The 26,224-nt window shown below is 35.2% G+C and overlaps 1 pseudogene; it reads left to right on the top strand.

The window, feature by feature from the left end:
* Positions 1-5,097: 5,097 nt before the first annotated feature.
* On the top strand, positions 5,098-25,880 carry LOC119533053 (annotated as a pseudogene).
* The last annotated feature ends 344 nt before the right edge of the window (positions 25,881-26,224 follow it).

The raw sequence follows: 26,224 nt of genomic DNA, 5'->3' as shown, positions 1-26,224 counted from the left end.
TTTGGTATACTTCATTTGGTATATATAGAAACACTTTTTTCCTGTGATTTTCTTAATCTTCTTACCTAAATAGCTCCAATTCTCATACTCTCTGAGTAAGCTGAATTTTCTTTTGTAATCAGAATTGGTTCAAAGAAAGTGAAGATGAAGATGAACAGCAGCCTTTAAGCAGAGAGGACTCTGGAATTCAGGTGGACAGGACAATATCAGAACAGAAAACCAGGGTTTCATGTCAGCTGGAAAGGTGTTCAGTATTTTTGGATAATGGTGTCATTTCCTAATAGAATTCCCTAGAAGGAAATGCAAGATATGAGAATCAGTTTCATGTGATTCAAGTTGATATACTTTCCCATCCTTATAAGACAAGTATTTTTAAACCTTAATTCTTTTTAATACAGTGCCAAAAATAGTAGCACTGTAGAATTAATGTCAAAATGGAATTTAGATTGCAATTTTATTCCTTTTTTCAAAGATACTTCTGAGAATGTTATATTAGTCTTAAATATTTCAATTTATTTTTTATTGAAAAAGGATTGACTTTGCTGAGGTTAGTAACTAAATAAAAGGAAAAGATCTATGTTATTTAATTTTCAATTTGAATGTCTGCAATTTCAGTTTATAGTAGGAACTATGAATTGTTAGAATCTAGAAAGAGATAGAAGCAGGCTTAGAGATGAATCTTGTACATCTACTTTTTCAAAGGCCCAGTTGTGGTGGTCTCCCATGGTCACACAGTAATGAAGTGAATAGTAGTAAGTTGAATTGGTTTCTGTGGTCAGTCCTCATTGATTTCCTTTAAACTATGCCAAATTGGATATAAAGTAATTAAAGATGATTTAGCATCATGATGACTTTCTAGTTTCTTCTTTTGTTATTTCATTTTAAAAAACATTCTTTAATTGGACTTCCAGGGCTGAGCATGGAATTAATCATGTCACTCAGTCTAGAATGAAATGTGCAAGGGCTTTTAGATCAGTTTATCTCTTCTTTTATGTTATTTCAGAATTCTACTCCTATTTCCCTTTCTCTTCCAGCGCAGTCATAGGCACCCATTTCCATGAATTTGATATTGATGTTCTTAAATATGCTGAGTTCTTATCAAATGCATTGTATTATTTAATGTATGTGTGTTTTTAAATTACATATCTGGTATTATGCTATGCATAAATTTGTTCTGTTAACTTGTTTCATTCAACTCTGTTTCTAATATCTGACCAAATTTCTTCCCTGCTTCTAAGAGCTGGATAGTATTCTGCAGTTCACAAATATATTTCTATTACCTGTTCCCTTGTTGATCAACTCTGAGTGGCCTTCACTTCCCTTTTACCACATCTAGAACTGTGATGCACTTCCTCATTTGTGTCTATTACTGACCTGTACAAGGGATGTAAATTCATACCTCACACCCTGAACCTCACCAGTACTTGGTAATATCCACCATTCTCATCTTAGCCATTGTTTTCATTTGCACTTGTCTAACTAGTAATTCGGCAGGACTTCCTTATGTATTTGTTGGTTATCCAGCTTGCCCTTTCTGTGAATTGCCTGTAAACATTGCTTACTTTTCTTTTGGGTTTCATGTCCTTTCTTTCCACCCCTCAGAGTTCTCTGTATATTTAGATATTAATTCCCTAGGATTTTTACATTGCCAGCATCAACTCCTAGTCAGTTGTCTGACTTGTAACATTTTCCAAACAAAATCCATGATTTTATTTTATTTTATTGTAGTCAAACCAATGAATTTTTCATGATATGGTTAGTGTTTGGTTTTCCCTACAAAGACTGTATTTTCCTTCTGTTTGCTCTTTTATCTATGTTCAGATTGTTAGTAACTTTGGGAACCACTTCTGTACATAAAGTGAGGCTAATGGATCCAGTTTACTTTTCTCCCATGTCTTGAGCCAATTTTCTCAACATCTAGTAAAGAATCCAATATTCCACCTTGCTTTGTGATTCTACCTTTATCATACTGACATTATCTAGTCATGTTTTTATTCTGAACTTTCTATTCTGTTCCTTTATTGTGAATCTGGCCCAGGAACAGACTATTCTTGCTTAAGTGGCTTACAATATGCCTTAATATATAGAAGCCAAGTCTTCCTCCAATACTCTGTTTCTTTTGAAATTGACTTAGCTATTTATGAGCCTTTATTCTTCATGTATGTTCTATAAATAGTATGACATTTTCCTTTAAAAAAGATCCCACTAGAGTTTTGTTTGGGATTGCATTGAATTTATAAATTTAACTTGGGGAGAATTGACATTTTTACTATATGTACATTTATTCAGTATTTCCTGTCTTTCACTAGATTCATTTGTTGATTTCTACATCTTTAACAGTTCTTGTGAATGATGCCTTTTTTGTTGTTGTTCATTCATCATCTGGGGAACACTATTGGTTTTCATATGTTGGTATTACATTCAGCATCCTTGCCAAGCTCTCATATTAATTATAGTATTTTGTTGATTTTATTGGTCTTTTTTATATACATGATTAGTGTCATCTGCAATCCAATACCAATCTGCAATACCAATCTGCAATCCAATACCAATCTGCAATACCAATCTGCAATACCAATCTGCAAAATATTGGTATTTTTATCTCTTCCTACCAATTCTTACACCAGTATTTTCTCTGTAACACACTGGCCATGGCTTTTTATCTGATCTGTTAGCCCTGCCTCTGGCCTATAAACAATAACAGTGAATTTTAGAACTCATCCTAAGGGGTTGTACCTGAAATTCCTCCATTAAGGGTGATGGATTTTTGGTATATATTTTGGGTATGTGTTCTTTATCAAATTAAGGCAATATCCTTCTTTTCGTGCTGTTTTTGGGGTCTTTAATCATAAATGTTGATCTGTACCAAGTTCTACTTGATACCAGTGAGAAAATCTTCTGATTTTCCTATTTTGCTCTATTACTACATTGATAGAAATTCTGGAATTAAATTGTCTTCAAATTCTTGAGGTAAACTTTCTCGGTCATTTTGTTATTTTTAAATACATTATTGGATTGAGTTAGCAATTTTTTAGTTTAGGATTTTTCATCTTTATTCTTTGATAAATTGTTGTTCTCATCAGTTCTATATCTGGCTATATTATCAAGGTTTTATTAGTCTCTTGAGGTATTGACACCTTTCCCTTTTTCTGTGCTCTCTGACAACCTGTATGAAATAGAGATTTGATCATCTAATCCTTGACAACTTAGTACCAGTCCTGAGGCTTTGGGGGAGGTTGGGGAGACTCTTTGTTTACCATTTCAGCTTCTTTATTGGATGATTCACATACACTGTATATTTTCATTCACTGAGTCATTTTAAAATTTAACAATATATTATTTTACATTCTAGCTAATGGAATATTTACTTATATATATTGTACATTTGTTTGTATCAATATGCATGCTTTTAAATTCACTATTACGTATATAAACATCCGTTAGCTGTTATTTTAGCAAGTTCTTTCTGTTGTATATTTGAATGGAGCCATAGTCCAGGTCATTTTGTGGCAAAGTTCACCAAGTGTACTTGTTTTTAAATTTATTTCCAGTAGGTGATACAGATGACTGGAACTGGCTGGAACAGCAGGAGGTCCTTCAGTACTGGGGAGCCAGGTCCTCCCACTTTTCTCATGGTTTACATTTGCACTCCAATTTAACTGCTCTCTGGTAAGGAGCTGAATTTTTCATTTAATGAAATGATAAAATAAACTTTGATTTAGAAACATCTGCCTTTGATACAATTCACTAATCAGAAATTTAAACTTATTTTATTTTTAATAGTTTTAACTGAACACTGTTTTTGATTCTTTAATTATTAAAAATAACTTTTCACTAAATTATAACCTCTGTTTTGATTTTTTGTTGTTATTTTCAAAGTGAATGAGCTGGTATATATTAGATCATGATTTGATTGCTGTTCTTTTGCCCTTATTACAAAACTACCATCATTGTTTTCCAAAAATTTCCACAATGCATAGTTTTAAACATTTGGCTAAATCAGCAGTAAACCTAACAATTGAAATTACTCTGAGAGAGCTTCTCTAAGAGTATTTCAATAGATTTATGGAAATCAATGTGGGAAGATATTTAAAGTATTTGTTATATTTCTTTGCTAATTGATTTCTGGTTGTTACCAATTAATTGCATCTGTTCTTTGACATGAACTTTTGGTTGATTAGAATCTTTTATATAGACTTTTGATATTTAGCATCTAATAGGCATCAGCAGTTATATAACAGTGATCCATTATATGTTCCAGAAGACAGAGTTGTTACCAATACATGTTATTCAGGAAATGCTATAGTAAGGATGATTAACATAATTAATAATGAGAAGTGAAATTTTGTTTTGTTTAAGAAACATATTTAGGGGTTTTTCACATGCAAACTGGAAACAGACCCTTAGGTATGACCCCAAAACAATTCTATGTGTGCAGCAGGATTGGAGGAATCAGGAAACCCAGACTTCAGGTTTGATGGCAGAACATGACATTTTGACACATTTACCTCTTTCCATCTTAAATAATTTAATATGTGATTTAATTAGATTAGTCCACCACTTTTTAAATATCTGTGTTTAAAGTGAGGTTCCCTAGTTTGCTGCTTTGTGTTTTTAATGGGCAGCATATAGCCATAAGATTTAACCTGTGTTCCATATCAGGAAGCCAGATCTAAGAATTTAGATTGTATTCACATGAAATGGAAATGAAAAATACAACATGCAGTGTGGTTACTACTGAAATTTTCAGGTTTTGGTATTCTTTGCCATAAAGTACTATATAATAACCTTCTTAAAAATAAGAAGATCTGTTTGGGTTGTCTGTGTGTGGATGCAAATTCTTTAAGTACAGTCTTTTGGACTCCTCTCCAAGATGATATTGAAATGTCTTGCATCTTAGGGAAATCAGGTACAAAGTTTATGTCTTTCTTTTTTTTATTATCTGACCTTTGGAAGTTGTAATACCCCCATACACAATTCTGAATCTTTCATTAAAATTTCTTAGGCACTACTGTAATGAATATTTTTCTAGATTTAAAGTACCTTCATTCTTTTTATTTCATTTCATGTTACTTTCAGGGGTAATAAATGCTCTTTATATTTCAATTGGTAGATGGGAAGGTAACTGTGAGAAACAATATTGTGATAACTCATTTGACACATAAGTTATTTGTATTTACTATAGAATTAAGTTGTGAATTTGTTAATTTGTAAAATTAAAGGGAATTCTTTAATATTGTTTGTGAAGTTGATATTTTTTATTTGGGGTTTTTGTTTTTTTGTCTTTCTGTATTGGGAAAAGCTCATAAGTTTCATATGCTAAAATCAGAAAGATCTATACTATAAATTTTTTTGCATATACTACAATTTCCTTATATGTGTTTTAAAAAGTATAAACCTCAGTTCTATGTTCTGTAGAAATTAAGGCTTTATTTGCTTTGAATATAAAACTTAATATTCACCAGACAGAAAAAGACAAATATTGTGTGATCTCACTTGTATGAAATACCTAGAAGAATACCTAAGAGTTTCTTAGAGGCAAATAGTAGATTATGGGCTATGAGGAGCCAAGAGTTCAGGGTGGGAAAAGGGTGTTATTGTTTAATGGGTGCAGAGCTGCTGTTTGAAGTGATGAAAATGTTGGTGTAATGGATATTGTTGTTGGTAGCACAATATTTTTAAAGTAATTAATACTACTGAATTCACACTTGGAAATTTTCAGTTTTATGTATGTTACTACAATGAAAATTACAAAAAGAAAAATATCCCTCCAAGCTAAAGGCTGAGAAATGGGTGTTAGAAATTGATTCTATTACTTGATATTATGAGTAGGAAATAAAGGGGATTTGTTTTTCATTGAATGAAAAAAACATTAATATTCATCTTTTTTACATTTTCCTTCTAATAAGCTTACTGTTTAAAACAGCCACACACAAAAGCATGCTTTATTTAAGGGGGGATGAATTTAAATGTTTATAGAAGACTGACTTTAAGTCATTGTGGTTTGCTTCCTATAATAGAACTGTTTATGATCAGTATTAGGAAAAATAGCAGTGTATGGTCAGGTTGTGTTTCAACTCCAAGAGTTCACGATGAAGTCATGGGTCACAATGCTGAAAGTTCATTCACTAGAAGTAGTTGTGTTCCTAAGAAGTCTATGGAAACTCCTTTTAGAGCCTACCAGGCATTAGTGCTGGCCCTGTACAAATATTTGCATAGTTTCAAAATGGAACTTCTGAAAACTGAGAAGTGTATCATCAAGAATGGTATTTAAAATATTCTTCACTTTTACTCATAAGATATGTAACTTTAATTTCTAGATGCTGTTTAATTTGTTGATTGATAAAAGATTTGAAAATTACATGGGCAATAAGGAAGGCTTATGAATGCATGATTTTTTATAATTTTGAATTTATTTTTTAAACTGTTCACATAGCTAGAAATCCCAAAAAGTAAGGATTTACAGTGAAAATTCCTCCTGTTCCCATTTCTTAGCCACTCATTTCCTCTCCCCAAAGACAGATCATCATTTTCTTGTTGTGTTCTTCCAAAAATCAGTAACCCTCATACAAGAAAATGTATATACATATACACATACTGAGTAGTCTACTACACTACTCTCTTCAAGTTGCTTTCCAATTTAAATTTTGAAGATGCTACTCTACAGTTATATACAACATCTCCTTGTTCTGTTTTGCAAATTACATGTTTCATCATATGGATCTATCACAGACCAGTCCTCTCTTCATGGACATTTAGGTTGCTTCTGATCTTTTATTTCCAGACAGTGTTGCAGGGATAACCACTTATATATAAGTGGATGTACACATATGAAAGCAGATTATGTGTAAAGTGAATTCTTAAAAATGGAAATACTGTGTCAAAGGTATCTACATTTGTGATTGTGAAAGATATCACCACAATTTTCTCCATGAAGGTACAGATTTAAATTGATATCCTTGCAAGCAATGTATATGAATACTTGACTCTTGACACTCTTGCCAACAGTGTTTTATAAAAAATTTCATCTTCACTCGTTTAATAAGTGTAAATTTTCCCCTTTAACTTTTTGAAATTTAATTTTACTGAGATTGTTCACATACCATACAATTATCCAAAGATCCAAAGTGCCAATCTGTTGCCCATTGTACCATCATAGACCTGTGCATCCATCACCACAAATTATTTGGTTTCCATTTTTAGAAAATATTCATTACTCCAGAAAAGAAATAAAGGCAAAAAAGGAAACTCATATCCTCCCATACCCCGAAACAAACCCCCTGCATTATTGACACATAGCATTGGTACACTACATTCATTACTGTTGATGAAAGAATGTTAAAATACTACTAATTGTAGAATATAGTTTGTAATAGGAATATATTCCCTATATACCCTTAAATTATTAACTTCTTGTTATACTGTCATATATTTGTTTTAGCTCATGAAAGAGATTTCTAATATTTGTATAGTTAATCATGGACATTGTCCACCCCATGTTCACTGTTTTACACATTCCCATATTTTAACATCCAACATTCCTCTGATGAAATGTGATTCTAAGTTTCCCCTTTCTACAACATTCACATACCATTCAGCACTGTTAGTTATGCTCACTATCATGTGCTAACATCACCTCTGTCCATTTATAAACACTTAGTCCAACCTAGTTAAACATTCTGCACACAATAAATCATTGCTCCCCATTTTTAGCCTCATTCTATATCCTGGTAACTTACATTTCTTGTCTATGAGTTTACTTATTATGATTAGTTCATATCAATGAGGCCATACAATATTTGTCCTTATGTATCTGATTTATTTTACTCAATATAGTACCCTCAAGGTTTCTGCATTAACCCTTTTTTAAGATGGCTTTTTTTCAACCCACCGTACATTACATGGTAAGTAAACAATTGATGGATGCCTGTATAATCACATATTTATGCATTCACCATCATCCTCCTTATGCATGAAAGGACAACTCCATTTCTTCCACAAAGAAGGAGAAAGAGTCAAAGAAGGCAGAGACAAAAGAAAAAGAACAAGAAAGAAAAATTGACAACTAAAAATCAAAAAAGGAAAGAGAATTAAACTAAAGGAGAATAAGCCAACTTGGAGGGTGGAATCACTGCCCTCCCTCATACATGAGATCTGACACCCAGGAGTGTATATCTCCCTGGCAAAAGAGAATATGACTCCCAGGGAGGAATCTGGATTGGCATCGTGGGATGGAGAACATCTTAACCAAAAAGGGGGAAGTGAAATGAAATGAAATAAAGTTTCAGTGGCTAAGAGATTCCAAATGGAGTCAATAGATCACTCAGGTGGGTGCTCTCATGCACTATATAGACTAACTCTTTTTAGATTTTAATGAATTGGAATAGCTAGTAGTAAATATCTGAAACTAACAAACTACAGAACAGTAGCCTTGAACCTTGAAGATGATTGTATAACACTGTAGCTTACAGGGGGTGAAAATGTGATTGTGAAAGCCTTGTGGATCACACTCTGCTTTATCCAATATATGGATGGAGAGTAGAAAAATGGGGGCAAGAAACTAAAGGAAAAATAGGGTGGCAGGGGGATGATTTGGGTGTTTTCTTTTTTAACTCTTATTTTTTATTCTTATTTTCACTTTTTCTGTTATAAGGAAAATATTACAAATTACAATGGGGTCATGAAAGAAGAACTATATGATGGTATAGTGATCAACTCACTTTATACTTTAGATGATTGGTGTGAGAAAAAATCTTGATAAAATGTGCAGGTAGTTATATACCTGGAAAATCTGAAAGCAGTGACATGAACAGATATCTGCACAGCAATGTTCACAGCAGCAACATTTACAATTGCCAAGAGATGGAAACAACCCAAATGTCTTTCAACATTTGAGGGGATAAATAAAATGTGTTTTTATACATGATGGGATACTAAATGGCAGTAAGAAGGAAACATGTTGTGAAAGAACACATGGAAGAACCTTGAAAATGTAAGCTGAGCAAAATAAGCCAGGGACAAAAAAAACAAATATATGTTACTACCAAAGTGAACACTGAAAAATGTAAAATTAATGGCATAAAATGTAGAATGAAGAGGACCTAGGAATAGATAGCAACTAGTGAAGGGAGAATGGAAATCTAATAAATACAGATAACTTATCATGGATAAATTTAACATTCAGGGAATGCTCAGGAATAACTATGTTTTTTTTTTTTTAATTTCTGGAGAGTATGGTAGGAACAAGTTCACAGAAATGTAATTATCTTAGGTCATCTGTTTTTCTTACTCCTTTTCTGGGTTATAATCTGTACATTTTCTTGTGGTAGTGTAGGGACATTTTGGAAGCAATGCAGTTATTTTATGTTTTTTCTTATTCCTTTGGTTTTGTTTGAAATGTTTTCTATTTTCTGTTTTTTTTTTTTTAACTTTTTGATAACATTAATTTTAAAAAAATGAAAAGAATATTTGGAGGCCTCCTGAGAAGCTGGGGGAAAATGCTGAGATGTTGGGCTTCCTCACTTAGGTGGTTGCTGATGCTCTCACAAACATTGAGGACTGGCTGGTTGATGTGCCAAATCCTCTATCACAGGACTTGCCCTTAAGAAGGCTGTTATTGTAAAGGATAGGATAGGCCTGCTTATAATTGTGCCTACAGTTATCCCTCTGAATCCCTCTTTGTTGCTCAGATGATTTTTTTTAAATGTGTCTTTGGATTCGATTTGCAAGTATTGTGTTGGGAATTTTTGCACCTATATTCACTAGAGAGATTGGCCTGTAGTTTTCCTTTCTTATAGCATCTTTAACTGGCTTTGGTATTAGAGTGATGTTAACTTCATGAAATGTGTTATGTAGAGTTCCATTTTCCTCCATGTTTTGAAAGAGTTTAGATAAGATTACTGTCAGGTTTTATTTTTGGAAAGTTTAGTAGAATTCCACTTTGAAGCCTATTGCCCATAGGAATTTATTTATGGGAAGCTTTTTTATGACTGCTTGGATAACTTTGCTCATGATTGGTAGGTTAACATCTTCTATTTCTTCTCTGGTCAGTGGGGGTTGTTCATGTCTTCCCAGGAAATTGTCCATTTCCTCTATATTATCTAGTTTGTTGGCATACAGTTGTTCATAGTATCCTCTTTTAATTTTTTACATTTCTTCAGGATCCACAGTAATATCACCTCTTTCATTCATTTTCTTTATTTGGGTCTTCTCTCTTTTTGATTTTGTCAGTCTAACTAAGGGCTTGTCAATCTTGTTTTTTTTTTTTTTTTTTTGCATTAATCCTTGTTTCTTTTCTTCTGCTAGGGTTAGTGTTAGTTTGCAGTTGATTTTCTGTTTTCTTCAGTTGCTCCATTAGGTTTTCTATTTTAGCATTTTCTTCTTTTTAATGTATGCATTTAGAGCTATAAATTCCCCCTCAGTATCACTTTTGCTGCATCCTATAGGTATTGATATGTTGTGTTCTGTTTCATTTTTCTCTCTATATTTAACAATTTCCCTTGCTATTTCTTCTTTAACCCACTAATTGTTTCGGAGTGTGTTGTTTAACATTCAGGTATTTTTGAATTTTCTGGGTCTCTGTTGTTTGTTGATAGCTAATTGCATTTGATTGTGATCAGAGAATGTGCTTTGATTAATTTCAATATATTTTTAAATTGAGTGAGGCTTGTTTTATGGCCCTGTATAAGATTTATTCTAGAGAAAGTTCCATGAGCACTAGAGAATATATTTCCTGATGGTTTGGGATGTAATGTTATATATATTTCTATTAATTCAAATTCATTTACGAGATTTGTTTAGGTTTACAATATCCAGTCCTCTGTCTGGCTGATCTATATATAGGAGAGAGTGATGCACTTAAGTTTCTCATAATTATGGTGGAAACATCTATTGCTTCCTTTAGTTTTGCCAATGTTTGTGTCATGTATTTTGGGGCACCTTGATTGGGTGCATAAACATTTATGATTCTTATTTCTTCTTGTTGAATTGTCTCTTTTATTAGAATTCAACGGCCTTCTTTGACTCTCACATCTTGGCATATAAAGCCTATTTTATCTGAGATTATTATTGCTACTGCTGCTTTCATTTGGCTGTAACTTGCATGAAATTTTTTTCCATCCTTTCACTTTAAATTTCTTTGTGTTCCTGTGTGTAAGATGAGTCTCTTGTACACAACATATTGATGGTTAGCAAATTCTCTCAGCATTTGTTTGCCTGTGAAAAATTTAAGCTCTCCCTCAAATTTGAAGGAGAGCTTTGCTGGATAAAGAATTCTTGGTTGGCAATTTTTCTCTCTCAGAATTTTAAATATGTCATGCCACTGACTTCTCACCTCCATGGTGGCTGCTGAGTCATCACTACTTAGTTTTATGCTCTTTCCCTTGTATGTGGTGAATTGCTTTTCTCTTGCTGCTTTCAGAACTTGCTCCTTCTCTTCTGTATTTGACAGTGTGATCAGAATATGCTTTGGAGTGGGTTTATTTAGATTTATTCTATTTTGAATTTGCTAGACATTTATTATTTGTGTATTTATGGTGCTTAGAAAATTTGGGAAGTTTTCCCCAACAATTTCTTTAATACTCTTTCTACATCTTTACCCTTCTCTTCCCCTTCTGGAACACCAATGAGTCTTATATTTTGACTTTTTATATTATCTATCATATCCCTGAGGTCCATTTCATTTTTTTAAAATTTTTCTCCATTCTTATGTTCTTTCATTTTCCATTCTGTCATCCTCCAGGTCACTGATTCACTTGTTCAGCTTCCTCTAGTCTTGTACAATGAGTATCCAGAGTCTTTTTAGTTTGGTCAACAGTTTCTTTTATTTCCATAAGATTGTCTATTTTTTTTATTTACTCTTGTCATTTCTTCTTTTTGCTCTTCTAGGGTCTTGTTCGTGTCCTTTATATCCTGTGCCATGCTCTTATTCATGTCTTTCTATCCTGTACCATGGTCTCATTGTTCATCTTTAGTTCTTTGATTAATTGCTCCAAGTTCTGTGTCTCCTCTGATTTTTGATGTGGGTGACTGGGCTTGTGTTATCCATATTGACTTTTTTTCATATGCTTTAAAATTTTCTGTTGTTTTTGGCCCCTTGACATTTGCTTAACTTGATAGGGTTCTTTTAGGATTTGTAGACCAATTAAAACCCTTATCTTTAATTTGTCAGAGCTACAGCTTTGTGGAGAACTCTTTCTCCAACTAACCAGCAGGTGGCATCCACGAGCCACATATTCTCCTTAAGCCAGTTCTCCCCCACTTTGTCTTTGTGGTGGGTGGAGGTGTGAGTCTTGTGGGGTGCAACTGGTGCGCCAAGCTTGCATGTGTAGTTGGTATTGCCCACCCTGTGTATGGGGCTTGTGTCTGAGCAGTCAGGGAAGGGGGTCAGCTCTAACAATCAAATCTCCCTGGTGTTCCTGGAGATTTAAAGCTGCTGCAATAGTCAAATCCTTCAGTTCAATCCCACCACAGTTTGTCTCTGCCACTGACCCACAAGTCCTTGGTATTGGCATATGGCCCCTGGGACTTGCAAGTGGGTTCCTCTTCCAAGCCATGCACCGCCAGGTCCTCTGTTGAGGGATGACTGTGCTGTGTCAAAGGTGAGTGCCATCCCTCCAGGGTGATTCTAGGCTGCAAGGCTGTGTAGGGGCATTCCCATTCTGTTGAAAGGATGGCTGAATGGGGTGCATTAATTCACACAGCTCCCCATTCCCCATTCTGGGAAAATGAGCTGAGGGTGCAGGAAGGGCTAACATCCATGCCTGATTTAGTGATGTGTTCATGTGCTGTTGGAAACAATTCCCACCACATTGGGTTGCCTGGGGCAGCTCTGGGCTGTGGAGCTGGTGCCTGCCAGGAGTGTTCCCTGCCCATTGGGAAGATGGCTGTGAGGGGGCACCCCCCTTTTCTTGGGAAGTTTTATTTTTTAATTCATTCACTCTTATTGTGATATATTCCCATAACTTGCAGTCATACAAAGCATACATTCAATTATTGAAATTACCATTATATAGTTGTGCATTCATCACCAAAATTAATTTTTGAACATTTTCATTATCACACACACAAAAATAATGAAAACAAAAGTTAAAGTGAAAAAGAACAATTAAAGTAAAAAAGCGCACTGGGTGCCTTTTTTGCCTTCATTTTTCTACTCATGCATCCACACACTTGACAAAAGGGAGTCTGGCCCATGTGGCTTTCCCAATCACATATTCACCCCTCATAAGCTACATTTTTATACAATCATGTTCAAGATTCATGGGTTCTGGGTTGTAGTTTGATGGTTTCAGATATTTACTGCTAACTATTACAATTCATTACAACCTAAAAGGGGTTGTCTATATTGTGCATAAGAGGGCCAAATGAGTGACCTCTCAGCTCCTTTTGGAATCTCTCTGCCACTGAAGCTTATTTCATTTCCTTTCACACCCCACATTTGGTCAAGAAGATGTTCTCCATCCCATGATGCCAGGTCTAGATTCCTCCCCAGCAGTCATATTCCACATTGCCAGGGAGATTTAATCCCCTAGATGTCACATCTCATGTAGGAGGGAGGGCAGTGATTTCACCCACCAAGTTGGCTTAGCTAGAGAGAGAGGGCCACATCTGAGTAACAGAGAGGGATTTAGGGGGAGACCATTAGGCATAATTATAAGCAGGCCTAGCCTCTCCTCTGCAGTAATAGACTTTTTAAGGGCATGTCCTGTGATAGAGGGTTTGGCACATCAATCAGCCAGTCTTCTATGTTTGTGAGAACATCAGCAACCACCGAGATGAGGAAGCCCAACACTTCTGCATTTTATCCCAGCTTCTCAGGGGGTCTCTACATATTTTTCCATTTTTTTTTTTAATTAACATTATCAAAAAATTTTTTAAAAAACAGAAAATAGAAAACTTTTCATACAAAATTTAAGGTCTCCCTCAAATTTGAAGAAGAGCTTTTCTGGATAAAATATTCTTGGTTGGCAAATTTTCTCTTTCAGAATTTTAAGTATGTCATGCCATTGGCTTTTCACCTACATGGTGGCCTCTGAGTAGTCACAGCTTAGTCTTATGCTGTTTCCCTTTTAAGTGGTGAATTGCTCCTCTAGTCTTGCTTTCAAGACTTGCTCCTTCTCTTCACCATTTGAAAATCTCATCAGAATATGTCTCAGAGTGGGTTTATTTGGATTTTATTCTGTTGGGAATTCATTGGGTATCTATGATTTGCTTATTTATATTGTTTAGAAGGTTTGGGAAGTTTTCCCCAACAATTTCTTTGAATACTCTTCCTAGACTGTTACCCTTCACTTCCCCTTCTGGGACATCAATTATTCTTATATTTGTGCACTGTATGTTGTCCATCATATCCCTGAGATCCATTTTTATTTTTTTAATTTTTTCCCAATTCTTTCTTTTGTTCTTTCACTTTCTTTTCTGTCCTCTTTGAGCTTGCTGATTCACTGCTTAGCTTCATGTAATGTAGTACTGTGAATATCCAGAATCTTTTTAATTTGATTGACAGTTTCTTTTATTTCCATAAGATTATCTATTTTTTTTACTCTTGCAAATCCTTCTTTCTGCTTTTCTAGGGTCTTCTTCATGTCCTTTATATCCTGTGCCATGATCTCATTGTTTGTAATTAGTTCTTTGATAAATTGCTCCAGGTACTGTGTCTCCTTTGATCTTTCCTTTTTACTGAGGTTGTTCAAATACCATATAACTATCCAAAGATCCAAAGTGTACAATTATTTGCCCATGGTACCATCATAGAGCTGTGCATCCATCGCAATTATTTTTTTCAATTTTTAGAACATTTGCATTACTTCAGAAAAGAAATACAGACAAAAAGGAAACTCAAATCTTCCCATACCCCAAACCAACCCTGCTCCATTATTGATTCATTGTTTTGGTATAGTGCATTTGTTACTGTTGATGAAAGAATATTAAAATACTACTAACCATAGTATATAGTTTCCAGTAGGTATGTTTTCTTCCTAAATGCCTTTCTCTTATTAAATTCTATAGTGTCATACATTTGTTCTAGTTCCTGAGAGATAATTCTAATATTTGTACAGGTAATCATGAATATTGTGCACCACAAGATTCACTTTTATACATTCTCATCTTTTAACCTCCAACTTTCCTTCTGAAAACATATGTGACTCTGAGCTTACCCTTTCTGTTACTTTCACACAACTTTCAGCATTGTTAGTTATTCTCACAACATGGTAACATCACTTCTGTCCATTTCCAAACATTTAAGTTCATCCTAGTTGAACATTCTGCTCATGATAACAGCTGTCCCCCCATTCTTTAGCCTCATTCTATATCCTGGCAAAATATTTCATGTCTATGAGTTTACATATCATAATTAGTTCACACCAGTGAGACCTTGCAATATTTTTCTTTATGTGTCTGTCTTATTTCACTCAATATAATACCCTCAAGTTTTCTTCATCAACCCATTGGTTAAAACACTTTTGTTCACATACCATACATTCCATTCTAAGTAAACAACCATTGGTTCCCTGTATAGTCCTGTATTTATGCTTTCAGCACCATCACCACTATCTATATAAGGATATCTCCATTTCTTCCACAAGAAGGAGGTAGAGGCAAAGAAGGCAGAAAGACAAAAGGAAAAAGAAAGAGAGAGAAAAAACTTGACAGCTAGAAAGCAATGAAAGGTAAGATAGCATTAACTGAATGTAGAACAGAGGCAGACAATATCATCAATGCCAGGAGTCCCATACCCTTCCTCCTCTCCCCCCATATGCATTTAGGTTTAGTATATTGTCTTTGTTACATTCAAGGAAGCATAATACAATGCTTCTATAAATTATAGCCTCTAGTTTGCATTGATTCTGTTTTCCCCAATCCCACCCTATTTTTTAGAACTTGCAATGTTGACATTGATTTGTTCTACCTCATGTAAAAATATATTTGTACCTTTTATTGCAATCATTGAGCACCTTAGGTTTCCCTGAGTTATAAAGTCCCAGTCTTTATCTTTTGTCTTTCTGGTGCCCCACATGTTCCTAACCTTCCACTTTCAACCATACTCACAGTCGTCTTTGTTCACTGTGCTTATATTGCTGTTACTATCTCCCAAAATTGATTTCCAACCTCTCACTCCTGTCTTTTCCTTTCTGTCTGCCATGTTTCCTTTAATGTTTCCTGTAGAGAAGGTATCTTTTTCACAAAATCAGTCATTGTATTTTAGAGAATATTTTAAGCTCTTCTACATATTTGAAGGACACTTTTGCTGGACATAGGATTCTTTGTTGATGATTTTTCTCCTTCAGTATCAAATATATCACCCCACTTCCTTCTTGCCTCCATAGTTTCTGTTGAGAAATCCACATTTAGCCTTATCATGCTTCCTTTGTAAGTGATAGATTGCTTTTCTCTTGGTACTTTCAGGATTCTTTCTTTATCTTTGACATTTGATTATCTGATTATTAAATGTCTTTGCATAATCCTATTCAGATCTATTCTGTTTGGGGTATGCTGTGCTTCTTGGTTCCTTAATTTTATGTCTTTCAAAAGAGATGGGAAATTTTCATTGATTTTTTTCCTCCATTATGCTTGTGCCGCTTTTCCATTCTCTTCTCCTTCTGGGACACCAATGACACATAGATTCCTGCTTTTTGTTTGGTCCTTAAGTTTGCAGAGATGGTGCTTGCATTTTTCCATTCTTTTCTCTATCTGTTCTTTTGTGTGTAGGCTTTCATTTGCCTTGATCTTCAGTTCCTGAGTGTTTTCTTCAGCTTCTTGAGATCTGCTGCTCTATGTTTCCATTCTGTCTTTCATCTCTTGTGTTGTGCCTTTCATTTCCATAGATTATGCCAGTTGTGTTTTCAAACTTTTGATTTCTATCTAATGTATGTCCAGTGTTTTCATTTTAAGATTCCTCTCTTTTGCCATATCTTCCCTAATTTTTGAATTGATTTAGTATTAGTTGTTTAAATTCCTGTATCTCAGATAAAGTGTAAGTTTGTTCTTTTGGACCATAACTTTATTTTTCTTAGTGTAGGGTGTGGTAAGTTCCCCTTTTCATGGACCTCCACCTTCCTAACTCTGGGACAATTAGCTGCAGGTGTGTGAAAGGCTAGCATTCACTGCAGATTCTGAGGTGTGTATATGGGTTGTAGGAAGAACTTCCTGACATGCTGGAGTGCATGGCTCTCACTGCCAGATCCACAGATGCTTTTGGGTTTTCAAACTAATCTGTCTCCAAATGGCAACCCCTGGTTTCTCCTGATTGTGGCATGGTGGCTGATTCTCCAGCAGGCTCACTCATATATTTCAGAATGCAGACTCCCAGTGTCACCAAGTTCCTTGTCCCTATGGATTTAGCAGAACTTGTAAAGCTGGTGCACTAGAATTGGTATTCTGGAGCACTATCTCTCTTTTATCTAGTATTTTTCATGGAGACTTTTTGTCCTGTCTCTCCTAATCCACCATTTTCCCAATCCACCCTACCTGCACATTTGAGATCCAGAATAGCCATCACAACAGAGGCACTTGCTTGCACTGGCCCTTCATACTCACAGCCTACCTCCTTCCCTCTAAAATGGTAACACAATGCTTTTATTTTTTTTACTCAGGACAGTGTTAATATGCATTCTTTTATTATAGCTGAGGTTGAGTGTCTTTTTCATATTGTTAAGAATCATTTATATTTCCTTTTCTGTGAACTGTCAATTCCTTTGTACTTTATTTTTCTGCTGAGTTATTTGTCTTTTTTTTCCTTGACTGGCAGATTCTTCTTTAGAGAAATTATTTCCTTGTGATGTGGGATTAAAACTCTGCACCTTCCAGCTTGTTGTATATCTTTCTATAAGTGGCTTAGCATATATATCATGTTTTGACTGCAGATATTTTTCCTTCTTTTGAGTTTGATTTCTTTATATTTGCAAATACCACAATAACACTTTCAATAATGCTGGATAAACTGTCAGCTTCATTGGCTCAGCTTAAGGTGCTACATGAAGGATTTAGTACTGGGGTAAAAGAAGTTCCACCTGGCCCTCTCAATGTGGTTCAGCATCTCACCTACTCAACACACTGTACAAGGCCATTCTTGAATATGACAACATTGAAGAAGCTTCTGAGAAAACTGTAAAATTTTTTCTGGTCTAAATATGTGACTCCATTCTGCTCAGCCAAAAGGGTTATGGATAGACAGCCTGCCATAACTTGCTTGGAAAGAGATACTTTAGTCATGGTGTGTCAGACATGTGTTCATAGTTTAAAATTAGTTTCTAAGTGCAACATAACTTCACCTGAGACCCTGTGCAAGCACTCTCACAAACAGTAGGCTTAGAAATTGACTTTCCAACTATCAGTTACCAGCAAGACATGAGGCAAGACAATGCAAAACATGAAAGCAAGATATGAACAATATCTAGCTGACTTATCTACATATTTTCAATAATACTTTCTTAAATAAAATTACAAATCTAACTAGAGACTGTAAGCTGGAAAGCTCTGGGTTTGTTTAGGTACATATGTTTGGGATTTCTCCCAGATCTGTTGGTATAACTTCCATTTTCTCACCATTTTAGTACTGCAGTTTAATTTAAAGGAGTTTGCTGTCAGCCTGCATATTTTCTAATGGGAACCATAGTGGAATGAAGTAATTTCCTTATGCCTTGTAGGCTTTCTATTCAGAGTACTCTCCAGTTAGGATAACCATGTCCAGTTTCTCTGACCCTCTGTTTATGCCCATTGTCACTGTGCAGTTCTTACTCTCAGATGTGTCCTGGAATGGATTATAATATGGTCACCCCATATTGACGTGAGTTTTTCACAAGGATATTAAGGTGAGTTTTTCACAATGATTTTGGACTATGTATATATATATATATATATATATATATATATATATATATATATACACACACATATACAACACAGAAACCCTGGCATTGCTTTAAAGGAATTTTGGAAATGTCTAAATGTCCTTGTAACTAGTGAAAAGGAAGTTCATCACTGGTAGACATTCACCTCATCTTAGGTCTCCCTCCTCTTCTCTCTCTGGGTGGAAACTGTGCAGCCTTACCTGCAGACTGTGGATGAGTGGATCATGCATGGACACCTGTTTGACTGTGCAAATGAGTTCATCCAGAGGTCAGGTTTTCTTACCCATAAAAGTCACATGCTTTCATTTGTTTCACATGATACTGAGACATTGGGTTTTCTTACCCATAAAAGTCACATGCTTGCATTTGTTTCACATGGTACTGAGACATAGTCATTCAAACAACAGCTGTGTTGTCACCAGAGGCATGCTCTGTTGCACTTTTATACACAATGTCAGGTCACCAGGCAATTAAAAATAAGTTTTCCCAAATTTTGTCAATTCACAACTTTACTTAGCAGATTGTATGTTGAGTGATAATATACTTATCGCTAATATGTTAAAAGGCACACTGCTTCCCCAAAACAAATTCAGGTTATATCAGGTAGCTTCAACTATTCCCATTATAAATTATCAAGAATAATAAAAGATACAAAAAGAATGTAAAATATTTTATAAATAATATTAAACAATATATTTATTTCCCAGAGATTTCATCCAATTACTTTAATATTTAACAAAATAATTAATGAAAACTATAACTCATTTATGACTATTCCTCTTCAGTTAATTGATTGTCCAGAACAAATTATATAAAGTAGCACAGTTTTCACTCCTTTAACTCAGTTTTAAAGTATGCAATCTGTTTAAATATATGGCACTTGTTGATAGCTATCCATTGACTCATGAGGTGACAAGGATTTGATAACATGATTTTGGATTTTTATTTTTTATACTTATTTAAAAACAACAACACAGAAACCCTGTCACTGTTTTAAAGGAGTTTCAGAAATGTTTAAATGTCATTTTATCTAGTGGTTTTTTAGAGCTGTTGAAAGGTAACAATTCTCATGCAAGTAAACTGGCATTCCCTCTGAGGACCACATGGTCTTTAAATCTTCTGTCTAGCATTATGGCCTGTTTCATTAGTCTCCCATGAGAACTTTCATTGAATTTGGATTCTATTTTTCAAGGGTGATGAATGACCATCCTGTCATTGTTGAAAGCAGTACAGTTAAAAATCTATTTTGCCTATGAGAAAAAAGAAAGGTAGAGGTGTCTAGAGATTACTTTCTCAGGAGATGGTAATGTGGGTAAACTTCAATTCTACTTTTAAAGAGGACAAAAATAGTCACTCATATTTTCATTCATTTTACTAATACTAATTCAGGAAAATAGTCATGATTGCTTAAATTTTACCAACACCACTCAAAGTATTTATCCATTTTTCTGTGTTAAACTGAGGTCAGATGTTAATAATTGACATCAGTTAGTTTAACTAATCTTAACTAGAATGACTATATTGCCTTTGCTTTTATTATTTTTAGTAAGAAAAATTTTAATTTAAAATTCTTTTGAATTTCTGTAGAAACAAAAATGTTCCAGTAAATCACAGAGACTTTTGGTTCACAACTTACATGTTGTATATTGAGTGAAAAAAAGACAGAAAATGAAGCAAAACTGATTGACAATGCTAGTGCAAGTTCTGGTAGTGACCAGGGACCCTCAAGAAACCAGCATACCATATGACCCAGCTATTCCATTGCTGGGTATATACTCAGAGGAACTGAAACTTAAGACACAAACAGACATTTGTAAACCGATGTTTATTGCAGCATTATTCACAATTGCCAAGAGATGGAAATAGCCCAAATGTCCATCAAAGGATGAGTGGATAAACAAACTGTGGTATATACACATGATGGAATATTATGCAGATGTAAGACAGAACAAAGACACGGATCATGTAATAATGTGGATGAACCTTGAGGACATTATGTTGAGTGAAGTTAGCCAGAAACAAAAGGACAGATTCTGTATGGTCTCACTAATATGAACAAACATTAATGAACAAACTTTGGGAGTTAAAAGCTGACAACACAGGTGACCAGGAGATAGAAAGAGGGCAGAGATCAGCCATTTGATGCTGAAGGACTACAGAATGTTTAGGATTGATTGCATAGATCCAGAAATAGATAGCACAATACTGTGTGAGTACACTGAACAAAGATGTCTGTGAGTAAAGCTGAAAGAGGTGGGATAGGAGAATGTATGACACCAGAGGTAAAGATAGATGATAAAGACTGGGACTGTACAATGTGGCAAAAACTGGAGTGACCAATGACTGTTACTAAATATACAAATATAAAAATGTTTTTGCATGTGGGAAAGCAAATGAATGTCAACCATGTAGAAATTTGAAAAAGAGATGGTATTCAGGAAAAAACATAATCAAAGCAAACTGGAGTCTATGGTCAACAGTAACATTGTAATATACCTCCATGAAATGTAACAAAGGCAATATGTCAATGCTAAATTTATATGAGAAGGGGATATAGGGGAGTCCTATGGGATTCTTGGTAGTGGTGTTATTTGCTGTCCTTAGTAGTATATTGTTTTGTATCACATGTTATTTTTCTTTTTATCATTTTTTCTTATTGCTAAAAAAAAACAATTTTTCTTGTAGTAATCAGTATATTCAAGTGCTGATTGTGGTGATAAATGCACAACTTTATGATGATACCATGAACAACTGATTGTACACTGTGAATAAATGTATGGTATGTGAATATAACTCTATAAAATTGTAGGAAAATATATATATAGGAGTAAAAGTGTTGGAGAAAACATGGTGAGAGGGATGATGCCTCAGGAATATGGACTAACTACAATGTGTAAACTCAGAATTGAATCTTAGAACACAGCCTAATGTGGACATAATAATTGTAATAGTCCCTAGATTGTAAGCGCTTAGAGCAGTTAACTCTATCCCTGAATTGTAAGGCCTATCTCTAAACTTTGAGATGCTGATCCCCTAGCATATAACCTGATTGGTCTCTGGAACAATGCATATCTCTGAGACATCTGAAACTCAGAGCTAGAGCTCGGCAGATATGAATGTCAGTATTAGTGCATACAGCCACTGTCAAAAAAAAAAAAAGCTGAAAAAGAGCCCAGACTTCAATTAGTGATATGCATGAAGCAGGTCTGGTTAAGATCAGGGCAAGCCAGGCCAAAGGATAAAGGTTGAAACTGATTGTGTTTTAAAACTTCAACTTTCATATGAGACCAAGGGAATAGATATCTATTTGGTACAGGATCTAAATTTTCTAAAGGGTACAACTCTACAGTCGATTTGTTCAAACACCACAATTGCATGGAACTTTAAATAGGAAGTGAGATATGGTAGGTTAGTATAGGCTGGAGTGAAATAGTGACACAACCTAGAGTAATTTGGGCAGATAATAAAAAATATATTTACAGCCTCCCCCTCCCCACCCCTGAGGATCTGGGGGAAGGTGTGGATATGTTGGACATCCTCACCTGGACTGGTGTTGATGTTGTCACAAACATTGGGACTGGCAGTTTGATGTGTTGAGCCCTCGAGCATGGGACTTGCCCTTATGAAGCTCATTACCACAAAGGAGAGTCTAAAGTTTTATGTAATGGTGCCTAAGAGTCTCCCCCAGAGTACCTCTTTGTTGCTCAGATGTGGCCCTCTCTCTCTCTAACTGAGCCATCTCGACAGGTGAACTCACTGCCCTCCCCCCTACGTGGGACCCGACTCCCAGTGGTGTAAATCTCCTTGGCAATGCAGAGTATGACTCCCGGGGATGAATGTGGACCCAGCATCGTGGGACTGAGAGTATCTTCTTGACCAAAAGGGGGATGCAAAATGAGATGAAATAGCTTCAGTGGCTGAGAGATTCCAAATGGAGTCGAGAGGTCACTCTGGTGGACATTCTTATGCACTATATAGATAACACCTCTTAGGCTTTAATGTATTGGAATAGCTAGAAGTAAATACCTGAAACTACCAAACTCCAACCCAGCAGTCTGGACTCCTGAAGACAATTATGTAATAATGCAGATTACAAGGGGTGACAGTGTGATTTTGAAGACCTTGTGGATCACACCCCCTTTAGTGTATGGATGAGTGGAGGAGTGGGAATAAAAACTAAAGGACAAATGGGGTGGGATGGGGGCATGATTTGGGTGTTCTTTTTTCACTTTTATTTTTTATTCTTGTTCTGGTTCTTTCTGATGTAAGGAAAATGTTCAGAGATAGATTGTGGTGATGAACGCATAACTGTTATCATACTGTGGACAGTGGATTGTATATCATGGATGATTGTATGGTATGTGAATTTATTTGAATAAAACTGAATTTAATAATAATAATAAAAAAAAGAAACCAGGGTACCATGGTGTCCCTCCTCAAGCCTGTTCTGAAGCAGATCATCATGGCTGGCAAGTTGATGCAGCTTTTGAAGAACCTGCAGTGTGCAGAGCTCCATGCACCAGGCAGCAGCAAGAGGTACATGCCCCTTCATGCATCTAACCTCAGCAACTTGATGATGCATCATCTGCAGATATGTAATTAATTTATAATTTTATGATTATCAAAGCCTAATGTCTTAATAGATCATGCTGTTCATGATGGAAGAAACAGTTTGTCTTCATTAGGATCTTCCAGCCACATGTTTGAAAATAACTTCCACATATTTTACTTACTCTTGATTTCCTAGCACTGGTCCTTTACAAAATAATCTTCTGGCATTTCTTAATGTGGTACAATATTTAGCTCCTAAGGACCATTAACCCTGGCAGATATCAATTTGCTGATGAGTGATTCATCCTTGGTCCTAAATTTTGGGAAAATCTTTATAATGTCTAGTCTTTGTTGATGCAATTTAAGCAATACACTTAGTTTTATTAACTGATTTAAGAGGCTTGAACAGTATAGATGTGACTTTGTGGAATATTTCTTTTTTCATGAATAACAAAATATAATGAGCTTTCCAGACCACTGTTGGAAGTATTTTCTCCAGTGAAATTATGACTCCAATTAGTGTAATCATAATGCTATCATGGTAAGTTAATTTTTACAGGATTCTGTTTAATGTATTGCATTGCTCAGGACAAAAAAGACAACTTATAATTTGTAACATTTAAACCATGAACTTTGCTATTTTTAAGAGAGGACATAAAAATATTTAATTGTACAATAAAGGAAGAGAAACAGGGATAGACCCTCATAGGCCAAAGGAAAAATATCAAGCCATATTAAAGTGAAATTGTTTAATATTATACACCAGAAGAGAGTTCACCTTACATTTTTCTTTGTGTTTCAATACAGAAAGAAAAATTTGTATACCATCTTTTTGGAATCTGTACAGTTCATTGCCAGCACAGAGATGATTCCACTGCACATACTCATAATGAGCAACAAGTGATGAAAGAGACCCTAATTAAGATGCAGTCTATGGCTGAAAGACACATTGAATTGGATGATGTTCATGACCCACTACTGGCCCTTAACTTTGTAAGGTGATACACACCTGTAAATTTGAAATGGCATAATCTGTGGAATATTGATTAACTTTTTTCTGCCAGAAAGAGCTTTCTAGCCTTAAAAACCCCTGTAGCCTATCCTAGATCTACAAATGTATACCTGAACTTCCTTGTTTTTGTGGAAACCCACAGACTTACCCTGTTCCTTTGTCTTTGTGCCTCAAGGGTATTCAGGGTGCTGTCACTCACAGAAGGTGACAGGAGAGTGCAGATCACAGGGCAGGTGGCAAGTTCCCCTGCATAGAATGAGATTTGGGCTTAGGGAGATTTCCAGCTCTCAGGAGGAAATAGTGATTAATAGGCACAAGGTGGTGCCATAGAGTCAGAGGGTCTTTACTCTGAGAGGTGACCCTGATGTCCAGGAAGACCAACCCAACTAGTGACCCTAAGGGCAGAAGCATCTGAGAGAGACTAGAGTGAACAGACTCAAAGAATATTTGTGGGAGAAAGATTTTCTCTTTTTGTAAGGATTGGTAATTTTAAGACTATATATGGGTAGACATTTGGGGTTTCTTTTAAGAGAGTTTGTTTGACAGCAGCTCATAGAAAGAAGATTGGCAATTTTGTCTTAAAGGTTGTATTAGGAGCAGAGTTACTTCCATGACAAATTTGCTGGTGGTGATATCTGTGTGGATAGATCATCGGAATCTGCAACATGCCAGACTTTTGAATTAATACTGAAATATTTCTTCTATCCACACATTGATAAGCTGTGGAAATCTCATGTAAACTCTTAAAAAAGTTTACAGGTAAAAAGAAATATATTAGTTTTGGAAACAGCAGGTTATGGTGCTTTAAGAACAGTTGAAGAGCTCTTTTTAAAACTATTTTCAAATTATTTTTTTATTAGAGCAGTTAATGGGATGCACAATTTTCTTTGGAAAGTATCATTTAACCACCAATATTTCCTTAACTATACATTTTTAAATCATAGATAAAATGACTGAAAGAAATATGCTAAATATTAACAGTAGAAATTACTCATGACTGATGGGATAGGGATTAAGTTTATTTTTGTTGCACTTTCATGTGTTTGCCCCACTTTCTACAATGTTACGGAAAGTTAAGTTTCTTTTCTCATTATTAAAGTAAAACATACTATGTTTATTATTTAAAAAGTCTTTAAGAAGTGTTAGTAATTCTGTTTTACTAGATGTAGAGTATAAAACCTGTTTCACTAAAAATCATAGTATACAAAAGCTGGTATTGATTTAGAGTTCTGTCTTATGAATTTAAGGTCTTTCTGTCACTTATTTTCTCCCCATTCAGGTTGGTAGAGTACTTGCAGGCCATGAGGAATTTTTTCTTAATGGAAGCTGGTGATAACATGTATGACTTCTACACAACAATTTTTGATAAATTAAAAGAAAAGGAAACCTAGCAGGATATGTTTTCTCTTAATGTGCAACTCCAAGAAGCAGTAGAACAGGGTTATCCAAAATATAATTCTTCGTAAAATATGGGAGGCACCTGTTGTTAAAATGTTATAAAGAGTGTGCCAAGAACTCTTTGTGAAGGTCCAATGCCCCCATCCCCTCCCACAGCTGGCCCTTGGTGCTGGCTGTTTGCCATGGTATCTCCATTCTTCATGGGTGTAGTCCTCCAGTAGACTGCATTGGCATTCTTACTGGGCAGATATGTGCATCCCTCTGAGACAGTGCAAGGAAAACAACCAGACCTATGGTGCCCTGGGCTCCAAGAGTCACACCTGAACTTCCACCATACACAAGTCCAGCCCAAGTTCAGATGGGAAGTAGGTCTTCCACTTAGTGGAGGAACAGCATGTTTTCAAACTGCCAC

This window comes from Choloepus didactylus, chromosome 4 (assembly GCF_015220235.1).
Source record: "Choloepus didactylus isolate mChoDid1 chromosome 4, mChoDid1.pri, whole genome shotgun sequence".
Lineage (NCBI taxonomy): Eukaryota > Metazoa > Chordata > Mammalia > Pilosa > Megalonychidae > Choloepus > Choloepus didactylus.
Note: the sequence above shows the minus strand (reverse complement) of the source record. Positions and strands in the feature narration are given on the sequence as shown.